The sequence below is a fragment of the Myxocyprinus asiaticus genome, chromosome 42 (assembly GCF_019703515.2).
Source record: "Myxocyprinus asiaticus isolate MX2 ecotype Aquarium Trade chromosome 42, UBuf_Myxa_2, whole genome shotgun sequence".
In the NCBI taxonomy this organism is placed as follows: domain Eukaryota; kingdom Metazoa; phylum Chordata; class Actinopteri; order Cypriniformes; family Catostomidae; genus Myxocyprinus; species Myxocyprinus asiaticus.
In genome coordinates, this window is record NC_059385.1 from 1117501 (window position 1) to 1134072 (window position 16572).

The 16572-nt window shown below is 40.4% G+C and overlaps 1 protein-coding gene across 3 annotated transcripts in view; it reads left to right on the plus strand.

The window, feature by feature from the left end:
- Positions 1–16572, plus strand: part of LOC127433065 (netrin receptor UNC5C-like) — a 260166-nt gene that overhangs the window by 102133 nt on the left and 141461 nt on the right. Inside the window, exon 1 of one of the 3 annotated variants that reach the window (XM_051684705.1) lies at positions 3954–4093. The exons of the other annotated variants lie outside the window; for them this stretch is intronic. The gene's annotated coding sequence lies outside the window, so the exon portion shown is untranslated. Of the gene's footprint in view, positions 1–3953; positions 4094–16572 lie in introns of those variants that run through there. 3 annotated transcript variants of the gene reach the window in all.

Consider the following 16572-nt stretch of genomic DNA (forward strand, 5'->3'; position numbering starts at 1 on the left):
AAATGCAAACTGTCTGGACTATGTTGTCCAAAATTATACTTTCGCTCAGTATTCTTAAAGTACCGCAGCAATAGAGTGCAACAGCGCCCGCCTACTTTTTCAGCTGTCTTGGTAACGGAAGTGTTTTTCTGTTATTTTATTATTATTTTTTTCATAGGGATTTCATAAAATTCTTCAATATAAGAGCACCATGAAACAAACCAACCAGCTTCGAGGTGAATCACAATGTTACAAACTTTCATTTGAAGCAAAAAGGTATTTAAAAATCAGACAAAAGGTACAAGACTGTGTACTTGATGTCTTTAATGAGGAAATTAACTACAATCCCATGAAGCATTGAGAACGATGTAATGGAATAAAAAAATAAAACAATGGAACTATATAAAACTTTCGATTTTAAGTTGTCTATAAGTATAAAACAGTATATAATTTGTATTGCAAAATATTTCGATATATGCAAATATATAAAGTAGTTTGAGAGTGTAGGGAGAGCGACTCGATTGCATCATTCACAATGCATCATGGGAGTAGGCGGAGCTGCAGAGCTCTTGGTGAAATTCATTGATAGATCGCTTCTCTTCAGGATCATGGGTAATGTAGTTCTTTAGCACAAATTCCACCAACATGTTTTTTTAAAGATAACGTTGAAATAACGCAGACTAAGTCTTCAACAGACGCATACTGTATACCATCAATTAACAACCTCAGAGCTCACGGTAGGTCTGTCTTTAAAGGTTCATTTTTTATCGTTGAATAGCAATTCGCCTATGAAGATAATGAATGGGACTGTTGCGCACACTTGTCTCATTTATATCTATTTTTTTTTTTTTTTTGTCTCCTAAAGAATTGTGGGTGAAACATCTGAGACCTGATACTTAACCCCAATGAAGAACTCCTTGAGTTCTTGAGTCTGTTGAGCTATGAAAAAGCAGGAGTTTTGAGGGCTTCAAATTTCCTATAGGTTGCCTTGTTTTATTTACATTTACATTTACATTTATTCATTTGGCAGACGCTTTTATCCAAAGCAACTTACAAAAGAGGAAAACATAAGCGAATCATCTTAGGAGACAGTGGTATGAAAAGTGCTGTATTACAAAGTATCACTAGCATCATAATAATATTCAAAACAGAATAAAGTGCAACATATTTTTTTTTTTTTTTTTTTTTAATGACTGGTTAAGTGCTCATGGAAAAGATGTGTTTTTAGTTGTTTTTTTGAAGACAGAAAGTGAGTCAGCTTCACGGATGGAGTTGGGAAGGTCGTTCCACCAACGTGGTATGATGAAGCTGAAAGTCCGGGAAAGTGTTTTGGTGCCTCTTTGTGCTGGTACAACAAGGCGACATTCCTTAGCCGACCGCAGGCTTCTTGTGGGTACGTAGCTCTGCATAAATGATTTTAGGTATGCTGGAGCAGACCCAGTGACTGTTCTGTATGCCAGCATCAGAGCCTTGAACTTGATACGTGCATCAACCGGCAGCCAGTGAAGAGAGATAAGGAGTGGTGTAACGTGCTCTCTTTGGTTCATTAAAGACCAGACGTGCTGCTGCATTCTGGATCATTTGCAGGGGTCTAATTGCACATGCAGGGAGGTCTGCAATGAGAGCATTACAGTAGTCCAGTCTAGTTATGACAAGTGACTGGACAAGCAGTTGTGTGGCATGTTCAGAGAGGAAGGGTCTTATCTTCCTGATATTGTAGAGTGTAAATCTACATGAACTTGCGGTCTTTGAGATGTGGTCTGTGAAATTTAGTCTTGTCGATGGTTACCCCTAGATTTCTGACCAATTTGGAAGGCGTTACTATAGTTGCACCCAGCTGCACGGTGATGATGTGTTCAACAGCAGGGTTGGCTGGAAAGACAAGGAGTTCAGTCTTGGCTGGGTTGAGTTGCAGGTGGTGTTCCTTCATCCAGGCCGAGATGTCCGCCAGGCAGGCAAAAATTCGAGCAGGCACTGTGGTGTCGTTGGGCTGGAAAGACAAGTAGATTGCATGTCATCAGCGTAGCAGTGGCAAGAGAAACCATGTGCCTGAATGATGGGTCCCAGTGATGTTGTGTATATAGAGAAGAGAAGTGGCCCAAGCACTTCTTTTATGCATAGCTTATTGAAAATCAGCATTTAATTTATTGACATGTTTTGTGGTGATTTTTCAAGTGAGAATTTTTCTACATTATCTACAGTTTACTGCACTAACTACATTGTTCGCAGCATTTGAAGTGTCAGTAAAATGTCACCGTCAGCATCGTGCCACGTTCAGAGAAACGGCAGAAGTCTCCGGCACTCAGGTGAAGCTGTAGTAACCATCTCTCTCTTTCTCTCTCCGTCGAGTCCTGGCGCCCGTGCTCAGAGCGATGGTGGCGTGCTGCTGTAAATTAGTCCCTGGCGGTGACACCTTGCTTGCTGGGTAATTTGGACAATGGGGCATTTGACAGCTCACCCATCACCACAACTGCACCCCTGGGAGGCACCTTTCTCTCTCTCTCTCTCTCTCTCTCTCTTTGGGTTTTCCTCGTGCTCCTTGAGGCTGATGGAGCTGTGCTCTAAGTAGCAGCATCATTCTCCAATCAACCAACTAAATGGCTTTTTGTCTGGTGCCGAAAAAGAGGCACAAATGGAGAGTGAGAGAGAAACTTTCCACTTGTCTGTATTCTTTTTACACAGTTTTGCTCTGTATGATTGAAATCAGAATGTTTGAGCGTAGAATGTTGTCCATTTGTGTGAATTTTTTATTTTGTATTTTTTGGTCTTGCAGTTCTTCCAAAACACACAGCAATCCCGACGGGTTGTGTTGGAGTTTTGGAGTTGGAGAGGGATTCTGGTGTTTGGACACGCTTGTGAATTCTGCAGTAGGTTCAGTATGGCTCCGTTTCCATGACACACTGGGAATTAATTTCTCTCTGTGCACTGTACATATCATTTCCCATTGTGATATGTGAGGAATGTGGCCTTGTCGTTTGCCATCCAAATGGAGATTTCAGATACTGAAAGTATGCGAGTAGAAAAGAACTGCTTCAGTACAGACTATTTCCTCTCTAGGGCTGAGCGATCATATCAAATATTCATGATATATTTCCAATGATTATACTGGCAATATAAAATGAAGCAACATTGTTGATATTGTAATGACTAAATGGGTTTATTTTTCACCATTAAGTTTCCTAAAGAGCAGACCATTAGACTAGCTTTGTGATTTGTGACTTGAGTATGCAAACATTAAATGATAGTAGTTAAAAATGTTCCTTATCTAAGTGAAAAGCCATATGGAAAACATGCCAATTTTCACCGTATTTTACTTCTCACATTAAGCAATTATAAGCTACTTACTAGCGAAGACTGTTTGGTCAAAATAATGATTCCTCTGATTGGAAAAATCACCCTTTTAATCCATTTCAGACCAAATGCAGACTGTTAGTATCAAGGTATATATTGAATATCTTCAAAAGGCTAAAGAATATTGAGAAATACAATGTTTTGAGCTAAATTCGTCAGTAGCATATGGCCCCAGCAGGCCACAGATCAGTGCAGAAATTAACTTTACACAAGCTGAGCGTTGTCCTCCATATACCCTCACCTCAGCGTCTGACCGGACAGTCACGTCCACTGTGTTACAATCAGGCAGCCTGTTTGAGCCCTGTTTTCCAGTACGGTGTCGAATTTTCTCGACTACCCCGTTAGCTTGGCTACATTACTGGAGAGGCACAAGTCGACTGATTGCTAAGTACTCTGCGGCTCAATGCCTGTCGGATTAATATATGTGACGTGTGTTTACAGGGGAAGGTCGTGCTTTTTGGCAAACTTTAAGGGGACTTGACGCAGATTTTGTGTCCGTTTGAATGGCCTTTCAGGGCTTTTTCTTGGTTATAATGCTCTTTGGTGTTAGCTTATCTAACCATCTACACAAGGTTGTTTGATTTATAGCAAAACATTGTTACGTATTTGCAATTTATGTTTGTGTGTTTGTTCAACTTTTAGCCCTGTGGATTCCTAGAGTCTAGAGTTTACATGAGATTTGAATTCATCGGGTTATTCTCTGCTTTTGACGTCAAACCGTGAAGAGGCATGCACTCAACACGTGCGCACACTGGATAAGCTGGTAAGAACGCTGGTTTCATTATTCACATGCAACGCAAAATCGGGGTAATGGGCAAAAGTCTATCCATGTCGATCAACATACCATTGCATTGTTTTTATCAAATGTAGTGCTTATATACTGATCCTGATGGCACATTCCAAAACACAACATTGGAGTTTTTTTAATTTTATTTAATTAATTAAGTACAGTGCTGCACAGTAGAGCATCGCAGTATAGAGCTGTTCAGCTGTGACGTCAATTTGTAGGCGAACCTGCAAGTCTAATTAGCCATGTGTTCCCTCTGGATTTTCCTATGGGGTTTTATAATGGAGTGTGAAGAGGAGGAGGGCGTGGCCGGCCCGTGATGGAGCACGGCCGGCGCTGAATCAGCTGATCAGTGGGAGAGCGAGATAATGGTGGCCGGACACGCCGGTTTGAGAGAGAGAGACGCACGCGGCCGCATGTTTGTTTATGTTGGTTTTAGTTTATGTCGACTGTTCAGTCGGTTCCCACCTCCTCCCTGCCCAACATTTGTTCTACAACATATTACACACTTCCATACCTCAAATGTGATTTTTGAAGCCGTCGTGTTTTTTTTTTTTTTTTTTTAAAGAAATGATGCAATTCAATACGGTTTCTAAATTCACAAGAACAAAATGTCCACGTATCGTGAAGTAATGTTTACCACAGATCTTATTTTACTCATAAATCCAAAACTCCTATTATAAAACCCCATAGGAAAATCCAGAGGAAACCCATGGCGATTTCTCTTCCGGACTACAAACTGAACAGCAGTGATTAAACTCTTGCTTGTGAGATATGTCTTAAATGTAATGATTATTGATATATTATTATTATCTTTATTACTACTATCATTTTCAGGCATCTATTTGAATGGAGGTTTTATTTTGGCGTTTTTGCAGAAAACCGGTTGTTCTTGACTACTTCACTTCTCACCGCTATATGGAATAATGTGTTTATGAAACCACCTGAGGCTATGATTTAATTATAAATATATAGTCTACATGAGCTACTTGTTTCACAGTGAATAAAGTGCTCTGATCTTTGCCATTTATACACACACACACACACACACACACACACACACACACACACACAGCGCAGGTGATTCTCACATTCACTTACTGTCGAAGCACACAGCTCAGCAAGAGACTGTTTAATTAAATCTCAGCCTTTTGTCGTTTACTCATCAAACTAGGACACATCACATTTTTAATTGGATTGTGCATTTATACATAATATGTCAAATTATATGACATTCCACGTTTAATAGTTAATTAAGTTTTTATGACTGGTTTCCGCAATTCTGTATTGCGGAAATCAAAAGGGCCCTAATAAAAAGGCATTTGAAAAGTACCAAAAAAATAAATAAATAAAATTATGAAGGCCTGATAAAGTTTCTAATTCAGCTTTAATGTGACCTTCATTCAACAAAAATAATAAACATTTGAAAGCTGTTCGTTTCAATAAAAATAATCAACCCCTGAGACATGATAGTGCCCGAAGTTGAAGAAACGCCCATTTATATACGACAGGGGTTCAAAGTTTTCTTTTCTCCCTTTTTTCTCCCCAATTTGGAATGCCCAATTCCCAGTGCGCTCTAAGTCCTCGTGGTGGCATAGTGACTCAATCCGGGTGGCGGAGGATGAATCTCAATTGCCTCCGCGTCAGTCCATGCATCTTATCACGTGACTTGTTGAGCGCGTTACCACAGAGACATAGCATGAGTATCCGCGGCATCCACACATAACTCGCCATGCGCCCCACTGAGAGCGAGAACCACATTATAGTGACCACGAGGAGGTTACCCCATGTGACTCAACCCTCCCTAGCAACCGGGCCAGTTTGGTTGCTTAGGAGACCTGGCTGGAGTCACTCAGCACGCCCTGGATTCAAACTCACGACTCCAGGGGTGAGTAGTCAGCGTCAATACTCACTGAGATACCCAGGCTCCGAAATTACTATCTTTAAGACCATGACCCCTTATGAATAAGCAGTGGTGGTGGCGTAGTGGACTAAAGCACAGAACTGGTAAGCAGAAGGTTGCCGGTTCAATCCCCACAGCCACCACCATTGTGTCATTGAGCAAGGCACTTAACTCCAGGTTGCTCCAGGGGGATTGTCCCTGTAATAAGTGCACTGTAAGTCACTTTGGATAAAAGCCACTGCCAAATGCATAAATGTAAATGAATTAATGGACCAAAATATCAGTTTTCCTACTGTGGAAAAAATCTGATTTTTTCATAAAAAAATTTCAATAGATGAATAGCAGCAACATTGTTTTTTAGTTTTTTTTAGCTTTAAAGCACTTCATTATCTGTGAAGCATTTAGCCATTTGAGATGTTTGGCTTCCCGTAGTGCTTTGAAGTAGAAAATTGTGTTAAAATTAAAATGGGTCATGCAGGTTTTGTTTCTTGACTGTGCAGATACTTGGTCCGTGCTTTATGAATAAGTTGTATAGTGCTGTTGTGTCACTTTTAGAGTGTTGGAATGTTTTTGAAGGCTCACCATGGAAGATGACAACATAGCATTGCATTGTATAGTACATTATTGAATTTGCTTGGGCTCCCAGCTGTTTTTGTAAGATCTTCCACAGCTGTGCACAGTTCAGTCTCCATTTGATTTGGCCAGACTCTGAAGTGAATGTCATGGCAACTGTTCTCCTGCGATGCCTGGTGTTCTGACCTAGAAAGATTGAAATTGCTTGTTTTCTTTAATTAACACTGTCTGTCTGTGATGTTACAGAACACACCATACAAACACACACATGCACTCTGAATAATTTTTTTCATCTGCTCTTCTCTGCACAATGAGAGTAAAACAGTAGGGCACTCGCTTTTCTGCAACTTGTTCATTTATTGCAGGCATTTCGTAATCTTATCTGCGCTCTGCTTTCATGAATAATCTTGCTGATGCAATAAGCCAAATCAATTGTGCACATTTATTTTTACAATTCCGTGTTTAGATAAGGACCGTATGGATTGAAACGCACTAATTGGCGAGCCTCGCCCACATGTGTCGCCCAAAAGTGAACTTGAGTTGAATAATTCATTTAATTTAATTTCTAATTCTCAGGTCAGTTAAGCTGGGGTCGTAATGAAATGTTTCGCCTCCGAATCGATCGGATCCGTCCTCATTAACGATGCTGTCTCCTGAGTCTTAACTTTGGATAAAAGGGAGTCATGTCCGCTGCATGCATGCTAAAGCATGACTCCCACATTCGTTGTAGTACTTGAGTGTGTGTGCTTAATACAAATACACCTATAAGAACTTGTTTATTCATACTGGAATGAAACGTTGTATCATATAGTAAAATGGGAATATGTGATTTTCCTTTAAGGCTCAAAGTTGTAAAATATTGCACAGGGGTAGAACGACCTGCAAAATATTATTTTAAACGTTAAATCAGGGTAAGGGTTCATGAGGTCTGAGTGAGACGAGTTAATTTGTAGCGCTCGCGTATTGCAATTACACCAGAAAATGAGACGGCATTTCTACATTCGCTTAAAATTCCTTTATTTGTACAGTAAAATGTGATTGAAATTTGACGTGCACAGTGATCTTAATTGTGGTTAGATCAAATAATCACGATCAGGTCTGACAGCACGTGTTTGTCGTATGACAAACCATTTTGACATCGCCATTTCATAAGCATTTGCTTTTGTGAAATGCAATGAAAGAGATGTAAGTTTAAGATTCCAAGTCGATTTCTTCGGTTTCATAAGTTATAATGTTCCACACTTTGTCAGTGAGTTTATTTATGTAACGGCAAACGCGCGGGTCACGTTGACAGTGACGCGTCATGGATCATTTTGGATGTCAGAATTGTGTGACTGACATCCTGAAGTCCCTTTTTGCCATGAGCACTAAATGGGAGACGTTCAGCGTTTGAAGTTGCCACACCTTATATTGCTCACCATTCTTGCTTTGAATGCAGCAGCAGAAACGAGCACAGAGAGAGAGGGAGGGAGGGACGGAGGATTTATGCCACCGTTCATCGTCGTTCATGCTTGACTCTCTCCTGATGGAAGAGAAGCAGCGTTGAGGGTGATGCACTGCTTTCCTGAGGACCATAAATCTGGACGCACACAGATAGAATCGAGCTTATCTTTCACGGCTCTGTCAGCCGGCTGCACTATTGCACATGTTGAGGATCAGTATGAAGCTGCACGAGTGTGTGTGTGTGTGTGTGTGTGTGTGTGTGTGTGTGTGTGTGTGTGTGTGTGTGTGTGTGTCCTTATGATATCACGACACTCAGACATCTGTTTTGCATTGAGTCCCCTTCCACACCCCAATAATTAGCCCTAATTACATACTAAACAAAAGAGTACTATTTTTATAACATATGTTCATAGTTTTTTACTTAAAGAAAATTTCCGAGTTCGACTCGTTCCTCCTTAAAAAAGAAGCAGAAATCTGTGTTCCAGTGAGGCACTTACAATGGAAGTCAATGGGGCCAATTTTTGGAAGGTTCAAAGGAAGAAATGTGACACTTATAAATTTATAAAAGCACTTTGTGTATTATTGAGCTGTAAAGTTGTTTAAATGAGTGTTTTTGTGGGATTAAAGAGTTTACGCCATTACGTCATCATTGAGATGGGCATTTAGAGTAATTTTGTAAAGTCCCTTAACTAATAATAAAAAATAAAAAAACGACTAATCAAGCACTTAATATTTACAATTTAAGTTCAACCCTCAACCTTTTAAACATGTTTTTCTTAAAAAAGAAAAGAAAAAAAAGAGCACTATGCATAAACAACAAAATTCAACTGATTTAAACATGACAAAAAACATGTTACAAATAGAAACATGCATTCCAAGTTTTCTGAAGTGATACCATCACTTAAAGGTGCAATATGTAACACTTTTCATGTAATCTTCGCCTTTTTTTGCCAATGTGTGAACGGCTTGTAATGCAACTTAAAAAATGAGCCCTACCCAGACTTCCTATGTTGCCTATTAAAGCCTGTAGACTGATTTTCATGTGAAGGGAGCGGGTCGGTTTTGCCGGGAAAATCCAAAGGATGTGACGTTTATGTGCACTCCCGAGAGCCTCAGTGCTTCTCTTCCGCTATTCAACAGCGACAACAAACTGCAACACTAGATAACGTTATCTTAGAGATGTTATCCAGCAAACGTCCGGCTCCCAGCACAACACCGACTCCTACACAAACTCAGAGTAAGACAAAAAAACCATTTATCTACTGAATCCCGTCTGGCTAAGCGGGAACGTGATCGTGGTCGAGCGAAAACTAGAGTGAACATCGGCAGGGCATTTGATTCCTGGAGGGACCTTCGTTCAGTTTTGGGGATCAAAACCGACCCTGAATTGGCGTTCTTCTTACTGGACAGGTAAACTTGCATAACTGCAAAGCATGTGAGATATAGTGCCATAAGGATTGATCTGGGTAATTTTAGCTAAACTACAATAACACATGAAATGAATGCTAGACAGTGTTCAAGATAATGCAAAAATCTCCATTCATTAGTGTAACGTAACTTGGTTATACAGAAAATATATACATTCTATTATTATAAAACAATAGTGCATCGATATATCAACATGACAGTTGTGATCACATCAATACTGAATTGTGTCAACATATTTATAATGTACAGTCTATTTTATAAACAGCTACTGTCATCATCCGCCAAATTTAGCTAACAGCTTTTGATAAATCTGGCTAGCTAGCTAACGCCGACATAGGCTATCGTATAAATGCAGTCAATGTATCATGCCAAGAAAAGTGATTACTTCAAACTACAGTCTCGCATAGTCAGACCTATATCCACACTTTGTTTTAGCCCTGTTCCAGCACTGGAGAGTCAAATATAATATACAGTCTCAAAGTTTGTAGTAAAACAATCATAACTGTGTAATTTTAATTATGCTTCCTCATCTGTCAGCATAATGCCGGTGGATCACGTTCAGTCTGTTTGTACGTTACGTCATTGTTTTGGTCGATGCTCGCTCGCTCGCATCCCTATGGAGTGTGTGCACGAGCACGAGCAACAGGTAGCTGCTGCAGTTCACTTAACGGCCACAGGTGTCACTAAAAACAAGGGTTTCTGAATCTTACATACTGCACCTTTAAAATAATGACACTTTTCTTTTTGGCTGAACTATTCTTTTAACAACATCATGTATCCACAGGCACAAAGGCATAAAGGAAAATCAAATCACAATATTCGAATAGTGTTTTTACTAGTCGATTATTTAAAGCAAAACAAGTACTCGATTAATCGATTACTCGTGCACATCCCAAGTCGCCATGGCAACAAAGTTGGCTAAACAAAAATTCTAACTTTCCACAGATGCGGTAAGTGATCTTATATCACAGTAAAATCATGTTAACACACATATTGTTTATGTCTTGTGTCTATACTTTTGAAACAGTGAGTATTTTAATGTTTACAGATTGACCCCATTGACTTCCATTGTAAGTGTCTCACTGGAACACACATTTGTGCTTTTTTAAAGAAAAGGAGGGACGAGTCGAAATTCATTTTTGTGGTAATCAACATTATGACACAAATGCTGTCGATTGAGCTTCACTTGTGTTGAATCCGGAATATTCCTTTTAAAATGGGGTCTATTACAATATTTTTGAATATATTTTAAATGGATTTGCAAAATAAGTACTTTTTTCAAACAGGTTTTCCCAAACAATCCCTCTATCTGACATTGGTTGGATAAAAACGTTTGTCCCACCCTGAACTCACACCATTTGAACCGATTTTGATCAAACCTACAAGTTTATTTGACTCTGCGTACTTAACTGGGGTAAGAGAAAGTAAAAAGTTTAGTGAGTCTGATGTTCATTCAGAAACCGCTTTGAGTGGGTTATTCATCAGACCGATTCATCTTTTGAGCGTTGAGTCATTTTGCCTGATTCATTAAACATACCAGTTCGTAAGACTCGTTTGTCTGTGAATGAGGCGATAACGGTTGCCTGTTTTATTTTGCGTGCAACCGGCCACAACACAATAGAAAGATGTTGCATATTTATTGTCTGAATTATTTCGCTGTATCAGACTTTATATCTCATTACATCCAATTCATTTCCAAACTCGCATCTCGGGTAAAGTAAAATGTATTTTGCTGTTGCGCTGAAGATAATAGTGTTTCAGGAAACACCGCTGTCATGTGGCTGATGTAAACGGAGAGATTTTCTTCCTTGGCCAAAATGCTGACTTCATTTCCCTGAATACCTGTCAGTATTTCAAGAGGAAACCGCTCTCACACTTGAAGGATTCATTTCCTCAAATCATGTTATTCCATCCAGCAGCTCGCTCAAACATGTCATGTTTTCTCTTGATTTGACAGCGTGCTGGTGATGCCGTTTTGAATGCATTCAAGCACACAACTTCCCAATTCCAGGTTTATTGCGATATATTCTTCCTGTGTTCAGGTGTCGCTCTCAGCTCCAGTGTTAACTCAAAGATGCCGCATGCGCTCGCAAAACCTCATCAAAGCATGCACTACCCTGAGACGGAGCGTTTTATCAACTGCTTTTACACATATTGGAAATCCACTGACAATCTAGATCAAATTTTGCATGCACTGAAGCCTGAGCGGCTCTAGGAAAGCTGCTCTTAATTGAAAAAACAATTAGACTTTGGGTGATGTAGACATGTTGTTGCCGAAGGCTTCCGGTGAACCTGAACTGAGAGACTCCGAGTATACTTCCCACATCATTTATTCCCCACAAGCTCCCATCAGAATGGATAGTTAGGACACACATGAGCTGCTGGCTGTACATGTGGGGCCCGGTGTTGTTTTTAGGATGTACGCTGTGCCTTTGAAGATGTTTGGGCAGCGATGAGATACGGCAGATGAATGGGAGCTTGAGAGCTTTATAAACTCCACATTTGCCTGATCTCACAGCTGTATCTCGTTGCGTTTGAGCGCAATCGTGTTTGTGTTCTTACATGAATGTTATCGGATGATCATGGAGAGGAGCACACTTGTTTTAGGTGGTTATCTCACACAGAGCTTCTTTCAAAGGGTTTTGCTTTCGTGTGGTGAGTTACAAAGCACTCAACGTCTTTATTTAAAGAACCTGGTTCTTTTGAGCACCTGGTTTATGAGTTCCTCACACAGATCTTTGGCACATCTTGTTGTGAAGATGAAGCTTTGATTTCGGCTCACATGATCAGAGGTTGAGGTAACAGATGGTTTTCTCTCCTTTACTCAATTGAAGAAAAAAAAACCATTGACGTAAAATTCCAAATGTTGTCTGACTTTTTGACTCAAATTGAAAAAACGTTTTAATTTGTATTCATCCTAAACTGGTTTATATGTATCTTCTCTCTCTATCTCTGCACGTTTTAATATATCATGATTGAAAGTATGCTATTCATACTTAAAATAATGTTCTTAAAGCAGACCTGGGTAAACTACAGCCCGCAGGCCAGATCCGGCCCTCCACATGTTTTAATCTGGCCCGCGCGGCTCATTTATCCTGAAAACATTTTTGATTAGATATTCAAATTATCTGGGATCCAACACGCCTCCACAAGCTTTTAACATGCTCAGAGTTTCCAGATTAGAGATGCAACCTCCCAATTAGAGGTTTATACTTGTGCAAATTTGGAAATATTCTGCCGAATGTTATACTTAGTTTGTGCAATTTGGCAACCATGCATGCGGATGCGCACTTTCTAGCTCTCGCTTCCCTTTTTTTGTGATATTATTTGCAAGGAAAGGTGTGAAACAGTCACTTCGTGTCCATTCATGAGGCTTTTTGTGCTGTTTGGTGCAACCAAGTCTGCGAGCAAACTTTCTCAGTGATGAACTTTTAATAAAATCCAAACAAGATCTTGGCATCATTGACGCACGAACAAAAGCGAACAATAGAAGAATGTCGTTGAAGTCCCTCACACCTGTATGATAACACTATTACTGTTCCTGGGTAGTAAGTGTTATTCCCTAATTGCTTATGCCTCAAAAGTATAGAAAATGGCTATTATTCCCCACAAACTTTGCTTTTGTGACCAGGACAGTGATATTTTGAAATGTACCTATTTCCAATGAGAAAACGGGCAAATTTGTGTCTTTTCGTTCACATAAAGTCAGAAAAAACAACATATGAATCCAAAATCCTTCTTTATCTGTGGTCCGACGAAGACACCGGGTTTGACCTTTGCCTCAGACAGCTTAGGGAAGAAGTCTTGAAGGTACTTGAAGGCTGCCGACTCCTTATCTAGAGCTCTGACAAATTGTTTCATAAGGCCCAATTTGATGTGCAGTGGTGGCATCAGCACCTTCAGGGGGTCCACCAGTGGCTCCCACTTGATGTTGTTCCTCCACACAGAGAACTCGGTCCGCTGTCTTAGTGTCCCTTCTGTCCCAAAGGCAAAGATAACAGGGAAACTTGGTAAAACCACCTTGGAGTCCCATCAGGAATGCCACCATTTTGAAGTCTCCTATGACCTCCCAGCCGTACTCATCATACTTCAAGGCGTCCAGCAAGGTCTTAATGTTGTTGTAATCCTGTTTGAGGTGCACCGAGTGAGGGGACCAAAGTCTGGGGAAGAGATGGGTACTTGTTACCATTATGGACCAGCACGGCTTTGAATATTACTTTAGTATAAGTACATGTTCATTTGGATTCATATGTTGTTTTTTTCTGAACGAAGACACACAAATTCGCCCGTTTTCTCATTGGAAATAGGTACATTTTAAAATATCACTGTCCTGGTCACAAAAGCAAAGTTTATGGGGAATAATAGCCATTTTCTATACTTTTGAGGCATAAGCAATTAGGGAATAACACTTACTACCCAGGTGGAAAAAAAACAAATATTTGTTACACAGTGTAATCTAACTCTTACCTGTTTCATTCAGTTGCGTGCTGATTGAGAAGCCCAAACAATTGATGAGACTCGCATCATGACCCTTTTAGCATGTAAGCGGGTAATGTTTTGAGAAGAAAGTAAGAATGGGTCCACTTTGTGTCAAACATTAAAAGAAGCTTTCAGAATCTTTCATTTTTATTATTTATTTATTTTTTTAAATAAAACTAACCCCTTATGTAGAGAGTGTGATAAATGTAATAAGTGACCATAAAAGTAGAGATGGTAAAATAAACTATTTATAATTATGCTCAGCTTTTAGTCATTAGTCACAACAGAAAGCATCCTTTAAAGAGCAGTACTTCAGGCAATTGCAGAGTGGTCCTATCAGTCGCACATAAACTTCAGAAAACTGCGCATCATGCATTAGAACGGGTACACAACTATTTCTGGGCTTAAAAGATATAAGAACCAATCAATGTGGACCGTTGTATCTGAAAAGGAATTTCAGATTTTTATTTTGAAAGTAATTTAGAAAGTAAAATTGTGCGTGGATTTTTCCCCTTTTTCACCCAATTTGGAATGCCCAATTCCCAGTGCGCTTTTAAGTCCTCGTGGTCGTGTAGTGATTCGCCTCAATCTGGGTGGCGGAGGATGAATCCCAGTTGCCTCCGCGTCTGAGACCATCAATCCGTGCATCTTATCGCGTGGCTTGTTGAGTGCGTTGCCACGGAGACATAGCAGTGTGTGGAGGCTTCACGCCATCCACCGCGGCATCCATGCTCAACTCACCACGCGCCCCACCGAGAACGAACCACATTATAGCGACCACGAGGAGGTTACCCCATGTGACTCTACCCTCCCTAGCAACCGGGCCAATTTGGTTGCTTAGGAGACGTGGCTGGAGTCACTCAGCACACCCTGGATTCGAACTTGGGAACTCCAGGGGTGGTAGTCAGCGTCTTTTACCACTGAGCTACCCAGGCCCCCACTCTCACTAGTTTATTTAATTTGTCTACTAACAATGTCCAACACCGTATTTACATGCAGAATGACTGATAATGATTATTTGTCGTGAAATTTCCTTTCCTGTAATATTTAGGACTTTGCACAGAAAATTCTGTGACAAACGTATCAATGCAGACTGTGTGGAGGTCTTTGTAAACACTGGAAGTCTTTAGAAGTCTGCTCTTTCAGCTCATCTAATCGAAATGCGTCGAGTTCATCCGCAGTTCCTGAAGCCTAGGCCGGTCTGCAGGAGACGCATGCAGTATGCAGTGGAGTGAACGGCTCTTAACTGTGATCTGTCGGGTCACCTCGCTGCTCGACTTGCATATCCGAGCTTACGAAACGCCCGTTTCATTTTCATGAAGCATTCCAGCAGGAGAAATCCAATTGAAAAGTTTTTGCCGGAATATTCAGTCTTTCTTCACACTCATTGACCTTCTATACCGCACGCCCATGTCTCTCTCTCTCTCTCTCTCTCTCTCTCTCTCTCTCTCTCTCTCTCTCTCTCTCTCTCTCTCTCTCTGTTCATACATTCAATCTGGCTCCAGTTTCCCAAGCACATTAGTGGATTAGACACACTGATGATTTTCTTAGTATACTGCTCTCAATATTTACATACAGTATGTAAATGTGTTGCATATTGATGTCAAAGTATAATTATTTCCTTTAAAGAGTTGTTTCAGTTTGATTTATGCACAAAAAAAGTATCATAACCCTCCTTGAAAACATGTTTAAACTAGCCTAAGGTGGTTTTAGCTGGTCTTCTAGCCTGACCAGCTAAGTGCCAAAAAAAACCTTATAAAACAGACCAGCCTGACCAGTGTAAAGCAGCTTGGTGCCTATTAAAGACCATCAAACCACCTAAAACCGGGTTAAGCTGTTTTTTCCCAGCAGGGTGTCATGCCTGGACAATAATGCATGGACAATAACATGAGCGTCATAATCATATTTATATGATTAGAAAAGCCTCTTCGGTTATTAAACTACTGTGGTGTAACATTATCACATGGAAAACACTTGTGCGTTTTCTAATAGAAATTAAATTGTAATCTCTCTTCATATGGAAGCAATTTGGGACATTTCTGATTAAAATCACAGCAGAGAATTTGTGATTTGATGGTAAAGGCACATGGCACCATAAAAACAACAAACTACTTGCATTTCAGGAGTGATTTCAAGAAGAAAAAAAACATCAGAGGAGATGAAACGCTAATTGCCTTAAGCGTGTTGTTCTACTTTTCCAAAGGTGACAAAGTTCAAGCGGTGGCTGCGCAGTGCGACTGCTAACGCAAAGCTTGTGGGTAATTAAGAGACGCTCGGCTTGTGACAACAGCTCATATATTATTCAAGGTCAGACTCTTTTATGCCCATTTATTCTTCTTGTTTTTGTTTTTTAATTCTGTGGAAAACACAGTCCTGCTGTTCCAAGGGGAAGGCGTGGTTCAGTTTTCTAGATTGTGACTGTGATAACAGTTCCACACTCGAATTACATCCCACTTCACCAGCATCAAAGCATGGCAGCCTGGCGTGAAGTTTTTCCCCCCGGCGTGACGGCATGCAGACGGTGCAGAGACCAACGCCTACCCCCTCAGGCCGCTGTGCCAAAACTACAATGTTCTGTTGGAGAGGGTCGACTGCCCACTGCACCTCAGATGACTCCCAAACACAACTA